Source organism: Lissotriton vulgaris, chromosome 3_1, assembly GCF_964263255.1.
Source record: "Lissotriton vulgaris chromosome 3_1, aLisVul1.2, whole genome shotgun sequence".
Classification (NCBI taxonomy): domain Eukaryota; kingdom Metazoa; phylum Chordata; class Amphibia; order Caudata; family Salamandridae; genus Lissotriton; species Lissotriton vulgaris.
In genome coordinates, this window is record NC_141689.1 from 14,777,051 (window position 1) to 14,793,283 (window position 16,233).

General features: G+C 52.6%; 1 protein-coding gene across 1 annotated transcript in view; it reads left to right on the forward strand.

Annotated features, from left to right (window-relative positions):
• Positions 1-2,665: 2,665 nt before the first annotated feature.
• The window catches only part of LOC147725828 (uncharacterized), a 492,715-nt gene continuing 479,147 nt past the window's right edge, over positions 2,666-16,233 (forward strand). The window contains exons 1-2 of the mRNA XM_086960004.1: positions 2,666-2,731; positions 9,754-9,793. The gene's annotated coding sequence lies outside the window, so the exon portion shown is untranslated. The remainder of the gene's footprint in view (positions 2,732-9,753; positions 9,794-16,233) is intronic.

Below are 16,233 nucleotides of genomic sequence, written 5' to 3' on the forward strand. Positions count from 1 at the left end.
ATGCTGGGTAGAGGGCGGCCTTTGCATGGTCGCTCGAACTAGTTGATGCTCAAAATCAGTGACTCATTCATTAGCCCAAAAACAATCATGAGCGTCTTCGAGGCGGGACAGGTGTGCCTCTTCCCAAATCTACTGTGGAAAATCAGCTGTGATGCTGGGTAGAGGGCGGCCTTTGCATGGTCGCTCGAACTAGTTGATGCTCAAAATCAGTGACTCATTCATTAGCCCAAAAACAATCATGAGCGTCTTCGAGGCGGGACAGGTGTGCCTCTTCCCAAATCTACTGTGGAAAATCAGCTGTGATGCTGGGTAGAGGCCTTTGCATCCTTGACTTTCATGAGCGCAATCCCCGTGCTGTTCCTGTGGCCAGGAGCTTCTTTCTCTTCATATAATTGTGTTCGCACGGGTTGCTGCAAGTTCGCACGCGTTTTGTACAATTTTGCAATTTGCGAAATTGTACAAAACCCTCGCGACCTTGCAGAAACCCGTGCGAACATAAAAAAAAAATCCACAAATTCGCGAGAATTCGCGGATTTTGCGGATTGCGAGTCCGCAAATCCGCAAAATTCGCGAACGCGAGATTCGCAAAATTCGCCCATACTTACTCACTATGCTCAATCTCTGACACCTCCCTGGTTTATACTGCAGGCTCAGAAACCTGGTCTCACTAGGCTCAATCTCTGACACCTCCCAAGGTTACACTGCAGGCTCATATACCTGGCATTACCAGGCTTAATCCCTGACACATCCTAGCCTTAGACTACAGGCCCATAAACCTGGCCTTACCAGGCTCAATATCTGACTCCTCCCAGGCTTACACTGCATGCTCTTGAAACTGTCCTCATCATTCTCAATCCCTGAACACCTGCCGGGCTTACACTGCAGGCTCCTAAACCTGGCCTCACCCCAATCCCTGACACCTCCCAGGCTTACACTGCAGGCTCATAAACCTGGCCTCAGCAGACCGAATCTCCGACACCTCCCAGGCTTACACTGCAGTCTCATAAACATGGCCTCACCAGGCTCAATCTCTGACACCTCTCAGGTTTACACTGCAGGCTCATAATCCGTTGCCTCACCAGGCTCAATCTCCGACACCTCCCAGGTTTAGACTACAGGCTCAAGAAACTGGCCTTAACAGACTCAATCCCTGACCCCTTGAAGGCACTCCCCTAACCCCGCTGGCTGCCTACGAGAAAGAAACCTCTTGAAGGCACTGCATAAACTCCGCAGGCAGGCTTTAAGAAAGGAACCCCTGAAGGCACTGCAAAGAACCCCGCCAGCTGCCTATAAAAAAAGAACCCCTCAAAGGCACTCCACGAACCCCGCTGGCTGCCTATAAGAAAGGAACCCCTGAAGGCACTGCTCGAAACCCCCTGGCTGCCAATCAGAAAGGAACCCCTTTTAGGCACTCAACGAACCCGACTGGCTGCCTATAAGAAAAGAACCCCTCGAAGGCACTCCATGAACCCTACTGGCTGCCTATAAGAGAGGAACCCCTTTTAGGCACTCAACGAACCCCACTGGCTGCCTATGAGAAATTAACCCCTTCGAGTCGCTGCATGAACTCCGCTGGCTGCCTCTGAGAAAGAAACCCCTTGAAGGGACTGCATAAATCCCACCGGCTGCCTTTAAGAAAGGAACCCCTGAAAGCTCTCTATGAACCCCTGCTGGCTGCCAATAAGAGAGGAAACCCTGAAGGCGCTCCATGACCCCCGCTGGCTGCCTATCAGAAAGGACCCCCTATAAGGCACTGCACAAACCCCGCTGGCTGCCTGTAAGAAAGGAATCCCTTGAAGGCCTTGTGCATTGCCTTCAAGGCACTGCACAACTCTGGACAGGATTATTTCATTCAAACATTCGTGGGACACGCCTTCTAGATCCCTCCGCTCCAAGACCTCCAAAATAGGGACAGTCCCCATCTTCTGGATGGCCCGATGGCACACAAAGAGTTTTTTGGTTAGCATCACAAAAACCTAGCATTCCCTTTCCCTTAATCTCAAAATAATCACAACATCTTCTTCAGTTGAGAAAGGCTTTAAAAACGTTGCTTTACGTTCACCAGCCTTGTGTTCTGTCTCATATTCTCTCAGTAATCCGGCTCCTTACATGTTAGCACTGTGTAACTTGCATGTAACTATTGTGTAATGCGTATGCAACTTCAGTGCGTCTCGCTCATGCAACCTGTGTGTAACTTGAGCATATCATACCAGCATCTTGTCTGTGACATTCCTGTAACCAGAATGTACCCTGAGGGTAGCCTGCCCACAACTTATGGCAAGCCAAGGGTACCTGCCAGTGACCTGTGGATTTAGGCCAGGGCCAATTCAAATGTTCTGGTCTTGATTAAAAAGAAGGCATTTGTGCTGGGCAACAGTACACCAATTATTGACACGCCTGGAGCCCGGGAGCCTGAGGTGTGCACTAAATGAGGTTCGCCAGTGAACTCCACTACAGGGCTGCCCATGTGCCCGCCCCAGGCACGTCCCTCAGTTTGAGACCTTCTAAGCAGCGCCTTTGCATCAGCAGCAAGATCTTCTGAGGGAGGGGTCTAGCTAGGGCGGATCTTGTGCAAACACAAGGACTGTACCACATGTCAGGGGGGTGACTGAGAAATAGGAATAAATAACAGCCCTCCTCCACCTAACACTACATATCTGCCTGACTCAGGACAGAGCACCTCTCTGTCTTTCCCATGGGACAGAGCGCCACTCTTCCGCCACCCACTAAGGTAAGAAAGGCTCTGTGCCTGCCTCTGACTTCACAGCACACGTGTGCCTGACTCTAGTTCACCTCTATCTATCCTACTGAGGTAAGAATAACTCCTCACATGGTTCAAACCACTTCTCTCTGAAGAAAGATCACCCCTCTGCCTCTCTCTCTGAATATGGTACACTTCAAAATCTCTCTCTGATGACAAAACCTCTCTCTGAGGATACGACCTCTCTCTGCCTCTCTCTGGGGAAAGAACCTCTCTCTGCCCTTCCCTGGGGATAGAACACATCTTCCTTGCTCTGAGGATAAGTCCTCTCACTGCCTCTCCCTGGGGATTGAACCTCTCTCTGGGGATAGAACCTCTCACTGCCTCTCTCTGAGGATAGAGCACCTCTCTACCTCTCACTAAGGGAAGAGACTGCTTTACCTGCCTCTGACACTAAAGCTTGATTGTACTGACCTATGACTCTGTCTGAGACTAGAACACCTTTCTACCGGCCTCTGCCTTTAGAATACTCCTCTAGTGGGATATGACACTGTAGCTCCTCTATACCTCTCTCTGAGGATTGAACACCACTCTGCCTTCCTGGCTTTCCAAACTATCACTATTGGCCTCTGACTCTAGACCATCGCTATCTCTCCTGCTCAGGTAAGAAGAATACCCCCCTGCACGGTCCAGACCACTTCTCTACTGTTCTCTGAAAAAAGAACACCTGTCTGCCCCTTTCTGAGAATAGAACCTCTCTCTGCCTCTCTCTAGGGATAGGACCTCTATCTGAGGATAGAGCACTTCTCTGCCTCTCTCTGGGGATAGAACCTCTCTCTGCCTCTCTCTGGGGATAGGACCTCTCTCTGCCTCTCTCTGGGGATAGGACCTCTATCTGAGGATAGAGCACTTCTCTGCCTCTCTCTGGGGATAGAACCTCTCTCTGCCTCTCTCTGGGGATAGAACCTCTCTCTGCCTCTCTCTGGGGATAGGACCTCTCTCTGCCTCTCTCTGGGGATAGGACCTCTATCTGAGGATAGAGCACTTCTCTGCCTCTCTCTGGGGATAGAACTTCTCTCTGCCTCTCTCTGGGGATAGGACCTCTATCTGAGGATAGAGCACTTCTCTGCCTCTCTCTGGGGATAGAACCTCTCTCTGCCTCTCTCTGGGGATAGGACCTCTCTCTGAGGATAGAGCACTTCTCTGCCTCTCTCTGGGGATAGAACCTCTCTCTGCCTCTCTCTGGGGATAGGACCTCTCTCTGCCTCTCTCTGGGGATAGGACCTCTATCTGAGGATAGAGCACTTCTCTGCCTCTCTCTGGGGATAGAACCTCTCTCTGCCTCTCTCTGGGGATAGGACCTCTCTCTGCCTCTCTCTGGGGATAGGACCTCTATCTGAGGATAGAGCACTTCTCTGCCTCTCTCTGGGGATAGAACCTCTCTCTGCCTCTCTCTGGGATAGGACCTCTCTCTGCCTCTCTCTGGGGATAGGACCTCTATCTGAGGATAGAGCACTTCTCTGCCTCTCTCTGGGGATAGGACCTCTCTCTGCCTCTCTCTGGGGATAGGACCTCTATCTGAGGATAGAGCACTTCTCTGCCTCTCTCTGGGGATAGAACCTCTCTCTGCCTCTCTCTGGGGATAGGACCTCTCTCTGCCTCTCTCTGGGGATAGGACCTCTATCTGAGGATAGAGCACTTCTCTGCCTCTCTCTGGGGATAGAACCTCTCTCTGCCTCTCTCTGGGGATAGGACCTCTCTCTGAGGATAGAGCACTTCTCTGCCTCTCTCTGGGGATAGAACCTCTCTCTGCCTCTCTCTGGGGATAGGACCTCTCTCTGAGGATAGAGCACTTCTCTGCCTCTCTCTGGGGATAGAACCTCTCTCTGCCTCTCTCTGGGGAAAGAACCTCTCTCTGAGGGGAAGACATCTTTCTGCCTCTCTCTGAGGATAGAACCTCTCTCTGCCTCTCTCTGAGGATAGAACCTCTCTCTGCCTCTCTCTGGGGATAGAACCTCTCTCTGAGGGGAAGACATCTTTCTGCCTCTCTCTGAGGATAGAACCTCTCTCTGTCTCTCTCTGAGGATAGAACCTCTCTCTGCCTCTCTCTGGGGATAGAACCTCTCTCTGAGGATAGAGCACCTCTCTGTCTCTCACTAAGGGAAGAGACCGCTTTACCTGCCTTTGACACTAAAGCTTGATTGGACTGACCTCTGAAATAGAACATGTCTTTACCAGCATCTTGCTCTAGAACACCTCTGACTCAGTCTGAGACTAGAACGCCTCTCTACCGGCCTCTGCCTTTAGAATACTCCTCTAGTGGGATATGACACGGTAGCTCCTCTATACCTCTCTCTGAGGATGGAACACCACTCCTGACTTTCCAAACTCTCACTATTGGCCTCTGACTCTAGACCATCGCTATCTCTCCTGCTGAGGTAAGAGGAATACCTCCCTGCATGGTCCAGACCACTTTTCTACTGTTCACTGAAAAAAGAACACCTGTCTGCCTCTTTCTGAGAACAGAACCTCTCTGTGCCTCTCTCTGTGGAAAGAACATGCCTTTGACTCTGTCTGAGGATAGAACAAGCCTCTGCCTCTCTCTGAAGATAGAACAAACCTCTGCCTCTCTCTGAGGATAGAACAAGCCTCTGCCTTTCTCTGAAGATAGAACAAACCTCTGCCTCTCTCTGAGGATAGAACAAGCCTCTGCCTCTCTCTGAAGATAGAACACGTCACTGCCTCTCTCTGAGGATAGAACAAGCCTCTGCCTCTCTCTGAAGATAGAACAAACCTCTGCCTCTCTCTGAAGATAGAACATGCCTCTGTCTCTCTGTGAGGATAGAACAAACCTCTGCCTCTCTCTGAAGATAGAACATGCCTCTGTCTCTCTGTGAGGATAGAACTAGCCTCTGCCTTTCTCTGAGGATAGAACAAGCCTCTGCCTCTCTCTGAGGATAGAACAAGCCTCTGCCTCTCTCTGAGGATAGAACAAGCCTCTGCCTTTCTCTGAGGATAGAACAAGCCAGAACACCTCACTGCCTCTCTCTGAGGATAGAGCAAGACTCTACCTCTCTCTGAGGATAGAATAAGCCTCTGCCTCACTATGAAGATAGAACAAGCCTCCGCCTCACTCTGAAGTTGGAAGATGTCTCTACCTCTGTCTGAGGATAGAACACATCACTGCCTTTCTCTGAGTATATAACACGTCACTGCCTCTCTTTGAGGATAGAACATGTCTCTGCCTCTGTCTGAGGAAAGAACACATCTGTGCCTCTCTCTGAGGACAGAACACGTCTGTGCCTCTCTCTGAGCACCGTACACCTTTCTTCTTGCCTTTGACTCTAGAGCAGTTCTTTGTCTCTCTTTGAGAATAGAACAGTTTTATGACTCTCACTCTAGAGCATATCTCTACTGCTCTCTGATTAAGGAATATCTTGCTACTGGTGTCTGACTTTAGAACACCATCTACCTACCTATGCCGGAGGCAAGTACTGCATCTACGTTTATGACCAAGGCCAGAACACTACTACTCCAGCCAGTGACATTAGCTAACCTCTCTATTTACTTCCCACTCTGGAAAACCCAGTCTGCCTGCCTCAAGGACACCTGAAAGCCTGCCTGCTTCTCGAGCACTTCACAGGTGGCATGCCTCTAGAACACCTCACAGCTGCCATGCCTCTAGAAGACCTTACATCAAGCCTGCCTCTAGAGCACATCACTGCTGGCGTAACACCAGTATACCTCACAGCTGCCTTGTCTCTAGAAGACCTCCCAGACTGCCTGCCTCTTGAACACCTCACAGCTGACATGCCTCTAGAAGAGTTGGCATCTTCTGTGAGGGATAGGACGAGCTGGGTGTCATCGGCGTAGGAGATGATTTTGAGTCCGTGGGTGGTAGTTTTTGAGTAAGCTGGGGTTGGCAAAGGGTGTCTTCAAGAGGGGCTTGGCCTCTGTATGCTTCCAGACGTTGGGTATGGTGGCTGTGGTGATGGAGGTGTCAAGGAGTTTGGTGAGGAGACTACTCTTCCTAGTTTATAGATGTGGTGCAGCCAGGGGTCAGTGGGAGATCCAGAGTGTATGGAGTTCATGATAGAGATGATGTCTTCTGTGAATAGCTGATTCTAGTCGGTGTTCCTGGGTGGTGGGAGGGGCAGGCTGGAGTGCTGAGGTTTTTGAAGCTGATGGAATGTGAATCAAAGTTGCGGTAGACATCAGCAATTTTGCAGTGAAAATTGTCTGCCAGGTCTTCGCAGAGGGCTTGAGAGGGGCAGATCATGTTCTCGTGGTGGAGGCTCATGAGAATTCTCTGACAATGCTGATCAATACCTTGGTGCAGTTGTTGCTTGCCTCAATGCTGGTATTTGGTGCTTCTATCTTGGTCACTCTGAGACTCTTGTGCTAGTTGTGGAGGGCGGATCTGTATACGTTGAGGTTGATGGGGGTCTTGTTTGATCACCAGTGTCTCTCTAATTTCTTGCATTGTCGCTTGAGGGTCAGAAGCTCCTGGGTGAACCGGCTGGCCTGTTTAGTGGGTCTGTTATTGATGGCGTTCTTCAGTGGGGTGATGGTGTTGGCAGCTGAGGAAGTCCAGCTGGAGTAGTTCTGGACGCTGTGTACGAGGGAGTTTGAAGGGGCGGGTCTTGTTTCATTTTAGGTAATAGTCCAGAGGGGTTCTATGGCCTTGCCCCATTGGCAGCGAGGGTGGGTCGTGGGTCTCATGGGAGGATCTTGTGGACTGTCTATAATGTAGTGCACAATTCTCTGGTCTGTCCAGGTCAATTTAGTGGTGTGTGAGAATTTAACTGTCGAAGGTGGTGAAGATGCGGTCCTGGGTGCAACCAGCTCTGTGTGCGTGGGGATGGTGACCAGTTGATAGGGGCCGATGATGCTCATGTTTTTGATAAGTGTGGTGGAGTGGGAGTCATTGAGGTCTTCTAGGTGGAAGTTTAGGTCACCAGGAAGATGCAGTGGTTGGAGTCGATAGACAGTTGGGATATGAAGTACAGGATAGAGTTCAGAAGCTGAGGCAGGGGGCCGGAGGACTGTAGGTGAGGGTTCATTTGATTGTGGTGTTGACATCGGGTCTGATCGGAAAGTTAAGGTATACCATGATGGGTGTTGTGTAATCGGTGGTGTGGTTGATGGAGTACTTGTGGATGATGGCGATGCCTCGGCAGAGTGTGTCTGGGCAGTCGAAGTGGATCATCTTGTATTGGGGTAAATTGGCAATGTCTGGTGCTGAGGCAGGGGTGAAATAGGTTTATATTATGAACATGATGTTGGGGCTGAGGGTGGTTAATGGTGGACCAGATTACCGGAGTGTGCTTGCAAAGGGATCTGATGTTGAGTAGAGTGAAGTGAAGCTGAGGCATGTGACAGGGTGTCTGCTGGGTGGTGGTCAAGTGGGATCTTGCATCGCAGGATAACCAGCAGTGTTGGAAGGTGAAGGGTCCACTGGTGGATGGAGGTGAGGTGCTGTGGCAGTTGGTGGAAGGAAGGGAATTAGTGTCCAAGGTTGCACATCTCATTGGAAGAAAATCGTATGCGGCTGTAGGTCCAGGGCTCCTGGTTCTGGGTGCAGTCCAGGGCAGACAGGTGCAGACAGGCTTGCCTTTGGTGCACCTTAGGCACACCAGCAGCGTGCCCATGCTCGGGCCTCTATTAAGTACTTCAGGGAGATGGGTGGCTTCAGTCATGCTAAGGGGAGGTCAGGTGGAAACAAGGAACTAGAACACGCTGGTTTGCGTTACAGACAGAGCGCAGCTGACCAAAGGGGGGAGGAGTAAAGGTAGGGTGATGCAGAGAGGAAACACAGATCAATGTACATTCCCTACTATGGAGAAACAAAACAAAATAAAGCTTAAAAAAATAAGGGAAAAAAAAGAAGAAAAAATATCTAGGCACAACCACAGTGGGGGAATTGTCTAGGTTAGTGTAGGACCAAGGCAGCAGGAGGCCGGCAGGAGGCTCAAACTTTGGTGCAGCAAGGCAGGAATACCAGGAGCAGTTCCTCTATGCCACTGCAGTAGAGGGGGAGGAGTGACCTCTACCAGGGGAGGTAAAAGTCTAACTCTGGAAAAACTCACAGGTGATCTCTAAAACAACTCACAGCATGCCTGCTCTTGAACACCTCACAGCCTGTTTGACTATCCAACACTTAACAGCTTGCCCCATATAGAACAACTCACAGCCTGCCTGCCTCAAAAACACCCCACAACCTGCCTTTCTCTAGAACATCTCACTGCCGGCCTGCCTCTTGAACACCTCAGAGCCTATTTGACTCTGCAATACCTCACAGCCTGCCTGTCTAGGAAACACCTAACCGCCCGCCTACCTCTAGAACACCTTGCAGCCTGCCTGCCTCTAGAACACCTCACAGGTGGCCTCTCTCCTGCCTGCTTCGAGAATACCTCACAGACTGCCAGCTCCAGAACACCTCACAGACTTCCTGCCTCTAGAATACCTCACATCTTGCCTGCCTCTAGAACAGCTCACACACTGCCTCTAAAACACCATCCAACCTGCCTGCCTCTAGAAAACCTCACAACCTGCCTGCTTCACAAATACCTCACAGCCTGCCTCTAAACCACCACCCAACCTGCCTACCTCTAGAAGAGTACCCCACATGCCTGCCTCTTGAACACCTCACAGCTGGCCGGCCTCAAGAATACCTCACAGCTGGCCGGCCTCAAGAATAACTCACAGCCTGCCTCTAAAACACCGCCCAACCTGCCTGCCTCTGAAAGAGCACACAGCTTGCCTGCCTCTAAAACACCACCCAACCTGCCTGCCTCTAGAACAGCACACAGTCTGCCTCCCTCCAGAACAACTGAAAGCCTGCCATCTCTAGAACACCTCACAGCCTGCCTCAAGAATATCTCACAGCCTGCCTCTAAAGCACCACCCGACTGCCTGCCCAGGAAACCCCACATAGCCTTATTGCCTCTACAATAACTCACAGCCTGTCTCTCAATCATCTCGCAGCCTGTCTCTCAATCATCTCATAGCCTGCCTGCCTCTAGACCATCTGTTTCTATTCTCTCCTACAGGAGGTTTCAGGCTGAAGCAGTAGCTCTAGCTCGAAGGACTGTAAGTACCATGTCTTTTATAAGAATATTGATTTATGATTTATTTGATTACATTAGATTTATAAGATAAGTAAAAATGTCTTAAGGCCAGACATGAAAAAGATGTCTCGTAAAGATGCCGCCCTGTTCTGGCAGCCAGCAGCTGATGGGACGGGCAGGGAGCATTTAGCTGAGATTCCAGATCAGAAACATAGCGCTGAGTGAGGTGTCGGAGTCATGGCACAAGAAGAGAGGGAGCGGGGATCTCCCCACCAACTCTACAAGACCCCCTTAGTTTTGTGCATTCATATTACTCCTACCATTTTACAAAATGTATGTAATCTGCAATCACACAGATTTTCTTCTCAAACATTGTCTTTCTCCTTCCTCTGGTACAGAAACTAAATGCCATGTTTCCATTTGTTTCCATACTGGGGGTGAGCCTCATTTATTTATATAGCGCTGTAAGCTTCCGCTGTCTGCTTCATAGCACAAGCGATGGGCCAAGGTGGGTCTGTAAACAGTCAGCCCATCAGCATTAGTAGCCTTAAAACAAACTACATAGAATCAAAAGGTGGAGTCGGACAGAGCGGAAGAGCCCTTGATGCAGCCCTGATCCTGGCCCTGTCTGACCCAGAGACTCTGGACAGATTCCCCAATGCTCCTCCGGCTGCTGCAGAGCGGAAGAGCCCTTGATGCAGCCCTGATCCAGGCCCTTCCCGACCCCCTGACTCTGGACAGATGCCCGACTCTCCTCTGGCTGTATGAAGAGCAGAAGAGTCCTTGATATAGCGCTGATTCTGGCCCTGTCTGACCCAGAGACTCTGGACAGATGCCCCAATGCTCCTCCGGCTGCTGCAGAGCGGAAGAGCCCTTGATGCAGCCCTGATCCAGGCCCTTCCCGACCCACTGACTCTGGACAGATGCCCGACTCTCCTCTGGCTGTATGAAGAGCAGAAGAGCCCTTGATATAGCGCTGATCCTGGCCCTGTCTGACCCACAGACTCTGGACAGATGCCCCAACACTCCTCCGGCTGCCGTAGAGCTGAAGAGCCCTTTATGAAGCCCTGATCCTGGCCCTGTCCGACCCACAGACTTTGGACAGATGACCCAACGCTCCTCCGGCTGCTGCACACTGGAAAAGCCCTTGATACAGCCCTGGTCCTGGCCCTGTCCGACCCACGGACTTTGGACAGATGCCACGATGCTCCTCCGGCTGCTGCAAAGCGGCGGAGCCCTTGATGCAGCCCTGGTCCTGGCCCTGTCCGACCCACAGATGCCCCGATTCACTTCCAGCTGCATGTAGAGCTGATTTAGAAACAATGAGAAAATGTGCCCACACATTTCATTTTGCAGTTCTCATGGTGAGTTCTGGATTGATGGGGACACAAGACTCAGGAGAGTGACAGAGGCACTCCTTTATCAAACTTGTGGGACACCCCCGCGCCGCACGGCCACCAGCTGCTGCGTGTGTCTCCCTCTGCCTGCCTTCTGCCTCGCCGCCGGCCTCACCGCCGGCCTCGCCGCCGGCCTCGCTGACGCCTGGCCGTTCCCCTCTGGTTTTGCCAGGGTTTTTGCCCAAAATTTGTGCTTGTTTTTTGTTCTGTGCCATCCGATCGCTTTTTAGCTGTTTTTCCTCTGTTTTGCCCGTCTATTGTGCCTGTATTCCCTTGTGCCTGTACCTTCGTTTTCCTTCCTGTTTTTGCCTTATTTTTTCCCTCCATTTGTGCCTGTTAATGTAATTTTATCCTCTTTTGCCGTGTCCAGTTTCCTTCCTGTTTGCCCGCCTACCTCGCCGCCCTCCGCTCTCCCTCCCCGCTTCCCGCCTCCCGCCACCGCCTGTGGCCACGCCCCTTTTCTCTTCTGTTCCCTCCCCGCTCCTGCCTCCCAGCTGCTCCGCCCACCCGCGCACTTCGCCTTAAATGGCGACCGTGCGAACGCGCAGCGGTCACGCGCAGCGGGCGCGCCGATTGTGCGCCGAAGGCGCGCCAAAGGTAAGCCCGTCTACGCCCGTCCGCGCCTGGACCGCGCCCAGTGCCAGGACCCCTGGCCCACGAGGACACCGACCGACCCGCCTGACGTACTCCGCCGCCACCCTCACCGCTCTCAACACCGGCCGACTCCCAGAATGCCATCAAGCCACTCCACGACGTACCCACGGACCTTTCAGCTGCCACGCCTGCAAGTTCACCTGCACCCGGACCTGCCCCGCACCAGCACCCGCCAAGTCTAACACCAGCAGCACCCACCTCAAGTGCATCCTGCTCAACACCCGCTCCGTCCACAGACACGCCATCAAACTCTGGAACCTTCTAGACGCCACAGCCCCTGACGTTGCCTTCCTCACGGAGACCTGGATGAACGCCTCTTCAGCTCCCGACATCGCCATCGCCATCCCAGAGGGCTACAAGATCGTCCGGAGGGACCGAAACGCCAACCAGATGGGCGGAGGCATCGCCATCATCCACAGGAGCACCATCCGTCTCACGACCAGCACCGACAACACTCTGACCAGCGCCGAACACCTGCATTTCCAGATCCACACCAACCCGAACACCACCCTCAGAGGCACCCTGATCTACCGACCCCCTGGACCACGCACGCAATTCAGCGAGGACATCGCCGAATTCGTCAGCCCGCACGCCCTCCCCTCCGCTGACTACATCCTCCTGGGAGACCTCAACTTCCATCTGGAGAACAACAACGACCGCAACACCAGCACCCTGCTCGACAACCTCACCAACCTGGGACTCAAGCAACTGGTGTCCACCCCCACCCACCTCGCCGGACACACACTCGACGCAGTCTTCTCTTCCAGCACAGACATCGACTTCAGCCACGCCACAGAGCTTCAATGGACGGACCACAGCTGCGTCCACTTCACCTTCAAGAGAACAACGACCCACCAACACCAGCAACAGGCCGCCCGCAGAAGCTGGAACAAGATCACAGCAGACCAGCTCGCCACCTCCCTGAGCCAGCACCCTCCTGCCAGCTCAACGAACCCCAGCCAGGCCGCCGACAACCTCACGAAGTGGATCAGCAACTGCGCGGACGAACTCGCCCCACTGAGGACCCCGCCTAGCAGACCCGGCAGCAAGAAGGCCCCATGGTTCACCGACGAACTCAAGAGCTCCAAGAAGAACTGCCGAGCCCTCGAGAAAGTCTGGAGAAGGGAACCGACACCAGACAACAGGACCTCCTTCAAACTTGCCACCCGGAAACACCACCAGCTGATCCGCGCCGCCAAGAAAACAGCATTCAAGGACCGGTTGGACAACAACGCACACAACTGCAAGGAACTCTTCAACATCGTGAAAGAGCTTTCCAACCCCAGCGCAGGAAACAACGACATCACCCCATCGCAAGACCTCTGCAACTCCCTCGCTTCATACTTCCACAACAAGATCGCGGACATACACAACAGCTTCAACAACCAACCAACGCACACCATGACCAAACAACCACCCCCCACCACCACCCTCCACGCCTGGACCCCGATCAGCACCGAAGACACCATCCGCACGATGAACTCCATCCACTCCGGATCACCGACCGACCCCTGCCCTCACCACGTCTTCAACAAGGCCGACGCTGTCATCGCACCCCACCTGCGAGACATCATCAACACATCCTTCGACACCACCATCTTCCCTGAGAGCTGGAAACACGCCGAACTCAGCGCTCTACTCAAGAAACCAACAGCGGACCCCACCGACCTCAAGAATTACCGCCCCATCTCGCTCCTCCCGTTTCCAGCCAAAGTCATTGAGAAGACCGTCAACAAGCAGATGGCCGCCTTCCTCGAGACGAACGGATCCCTCGACCCCTCACAGTCCGGCTTCCGAGCCAACCACAGCACCGAGACCGCCCTCATCGCCGCCACCGATGACATCCGAGCCCTGATGGACAATGGAGAAACAGCGGCCCTCATCCTCCTAGACCTCTCCGCGGCATTCGACACGGTCTGCCACCGCACCCTAGTACGGCGCCTCAGCAACATCGGAATCCAGGACAAGGCGCTGGAATGGATCATCTCCTTCCTCGACGGAAGAACACAGAGAGTCCGCCTACCACCATACAAGTCAGAGGCCTCCGAAGTCATCTGCGGCGTCCCCCAAGGATCATCTCTGAGCCCCACCCTCTTCAACGTCTACATGAGCCCCCTCGCGGCCATCGTACGCAAACACAACCTCAGCATAATCTCCTACGCCGACGATACCCAGCTGATCCTCTCCCTGACCAACGACATCGCCGCCGCCAGAGCCAACCTGCATGAAGGGATGAAAGAGGTAGCCGAGTGGATGACGACCAGCCGCCTGAAACTGAACTCGGACAAGACGGAGGTCCTCATCCTGGGCTCCTCACCCTCCGCCTGGGACGACTCCTGGTGGCCTCCCGCCCTGGGCACCGCACCCAAACCGACAGACCATGCACGCAACCTGGGCTTCATCCTGGACTCCTCCCTCTCCATGACCAGGCAAGTCAACAACGTCTCCTCGGCGTGCTTCAACATCCTACGCATGCTACGGAAGATCTTCTGGTGGATCCCCACCGAGACCAGGAAGACCGTCACCCAGGCCCTCGTCAACAGCCGACTGGACTACGGCAACGCCCTCTACGCCAGGACCACCGCCAAGCTCCAGAAGAGACTCCAGCGGATCCAGAACGCCTCAGCCAGACTCATCCTCGACATCCCACGAACCAGCCACATCTCCGGACATCTGAGAGACCTTCACTGGCTCCCCGTCAACAAAAGAATCACCTTCCGCCTCCTCACCCACGCACACAAAGCCCTACACGACCAAGGCCCGAGCTACCTCAACAGCCGAGTCAACTTCTACGCTCCCAAACGCCACCTCCGATCAGCCAACCACGCCCTCGCCGCCGTCCCCCGCATCCGAAGAGCGACCACAGGAGGAAGGTCCTTCTCCTACCTGGCCGCCAAGACCTGGAACTCCCTCCCGACCGACCTGCGCCTGACCCAAGACCACCTCTCCTTCAGGAAGAAGCTGAAGACCTGGCTGTTCGAGCAGTAGCAGCACCCCCCCCCCCCAGCGCCTTGAGACCCTACGGGTATGTAGCGCGCTTTATAAGTGTCAATGATTGATTGATTGAAACAGGTGTGCTTGAGATGCAGAACCTTAATCTCTGACACCTCCCAGGCTTGTAAGCGAAGGTATGCACCGAGAAAACACTAATTTCAGTATATCAATAGCTAGATGGAAGATGGATACACAAGCCAATTATCACATTTCACACTCCAAAAACATCCAGCCCACATTGTTGTAAGTTCTGCTGTGCGCAGTGTGCAGCAGGCCCCTCCTTGCAGCACCCCCCCAGGATCCTCCCACAGCATCCATTCCCCCTTCCTAAAGGGAATTTACAGGAAAACCATTGGCACAACTTGACCACCTCTCCATCTCCTCCCACTCCAGGGAAAAACCACCAACTACCAGCCCTACTTCATCCCCCTCTAACCCAATCACATTAATGCCGGATATGGCTGTGGATAAAATAGATGACCCTGTATCGTCCTCCCAACTGACTTTACTGGCTCAGCTCGAGCAACTGTTACTATCTGTCATATCACCTTTGGTAATAAAAATGAATGACCTGGGGGACAGGCTGACTAGCATTGAGAAAATAATTAAAAGGAATTCTCCACCACCCAATAAGATGGTAATACCCATTTGCCCTAATCCTCCCAATACCCCCGAAAAGTCTAAGTCAATTACACGTAAGAATGCCCAAACTCAATTACTACCTCTTAATACACCTACCGCAACAGGCCCTAAAGTGGCATTAAAACTCGCGTTAATAAATTACATAGTGGCCAGAGCTGAACCAGAAAGAATGCCACGTATTAACTTACCTCCTGAAGCCGCCCCATATGTGACTGTCCTCTCTGGGGTTCCTGCACTTAGCCAGGGGAAACACGAAACACAACAGGACCTGCTAAATAAGGTTATTTTTTTGCTACAGAACAACAGACCTTTGCCACCCGATCTAGATGGTGAAATCCTGAGCGTCAGGAGGGTGGGGTGGTTAGGTACGCTGCCCAAAGACATCTTTGGGGACCTGGTGTTAATTAAATTTAAGAATAGGAACATCGTCCCCCACTTACCATCTTGCCAGCCCAAAGAAGGAGATGGCCCCATTTGCATATGGGACTTGCATGACTTCTACCCGAGCATCCCACACATCCCGTTGCTAAGATCAACGGCAAAGAAATACAACTGCTGTGGAAGGGGATCTAGTGTACCTAGCGCCACTAACCTTCTAGCCTCCAATAGATTTGAACCACTGTTTTAAATTTTTTTATTTTCTGAGAACCAACTACAAAGAGGACACTCATGAGTACTAGCTTAATTGACATGGTAGTATGCAATTATTAAGAAAACTGCTGACATAGGTTTGCCTGATGTTCTTCCCCTGAACCCTAAGCTATTTTTTGGCACT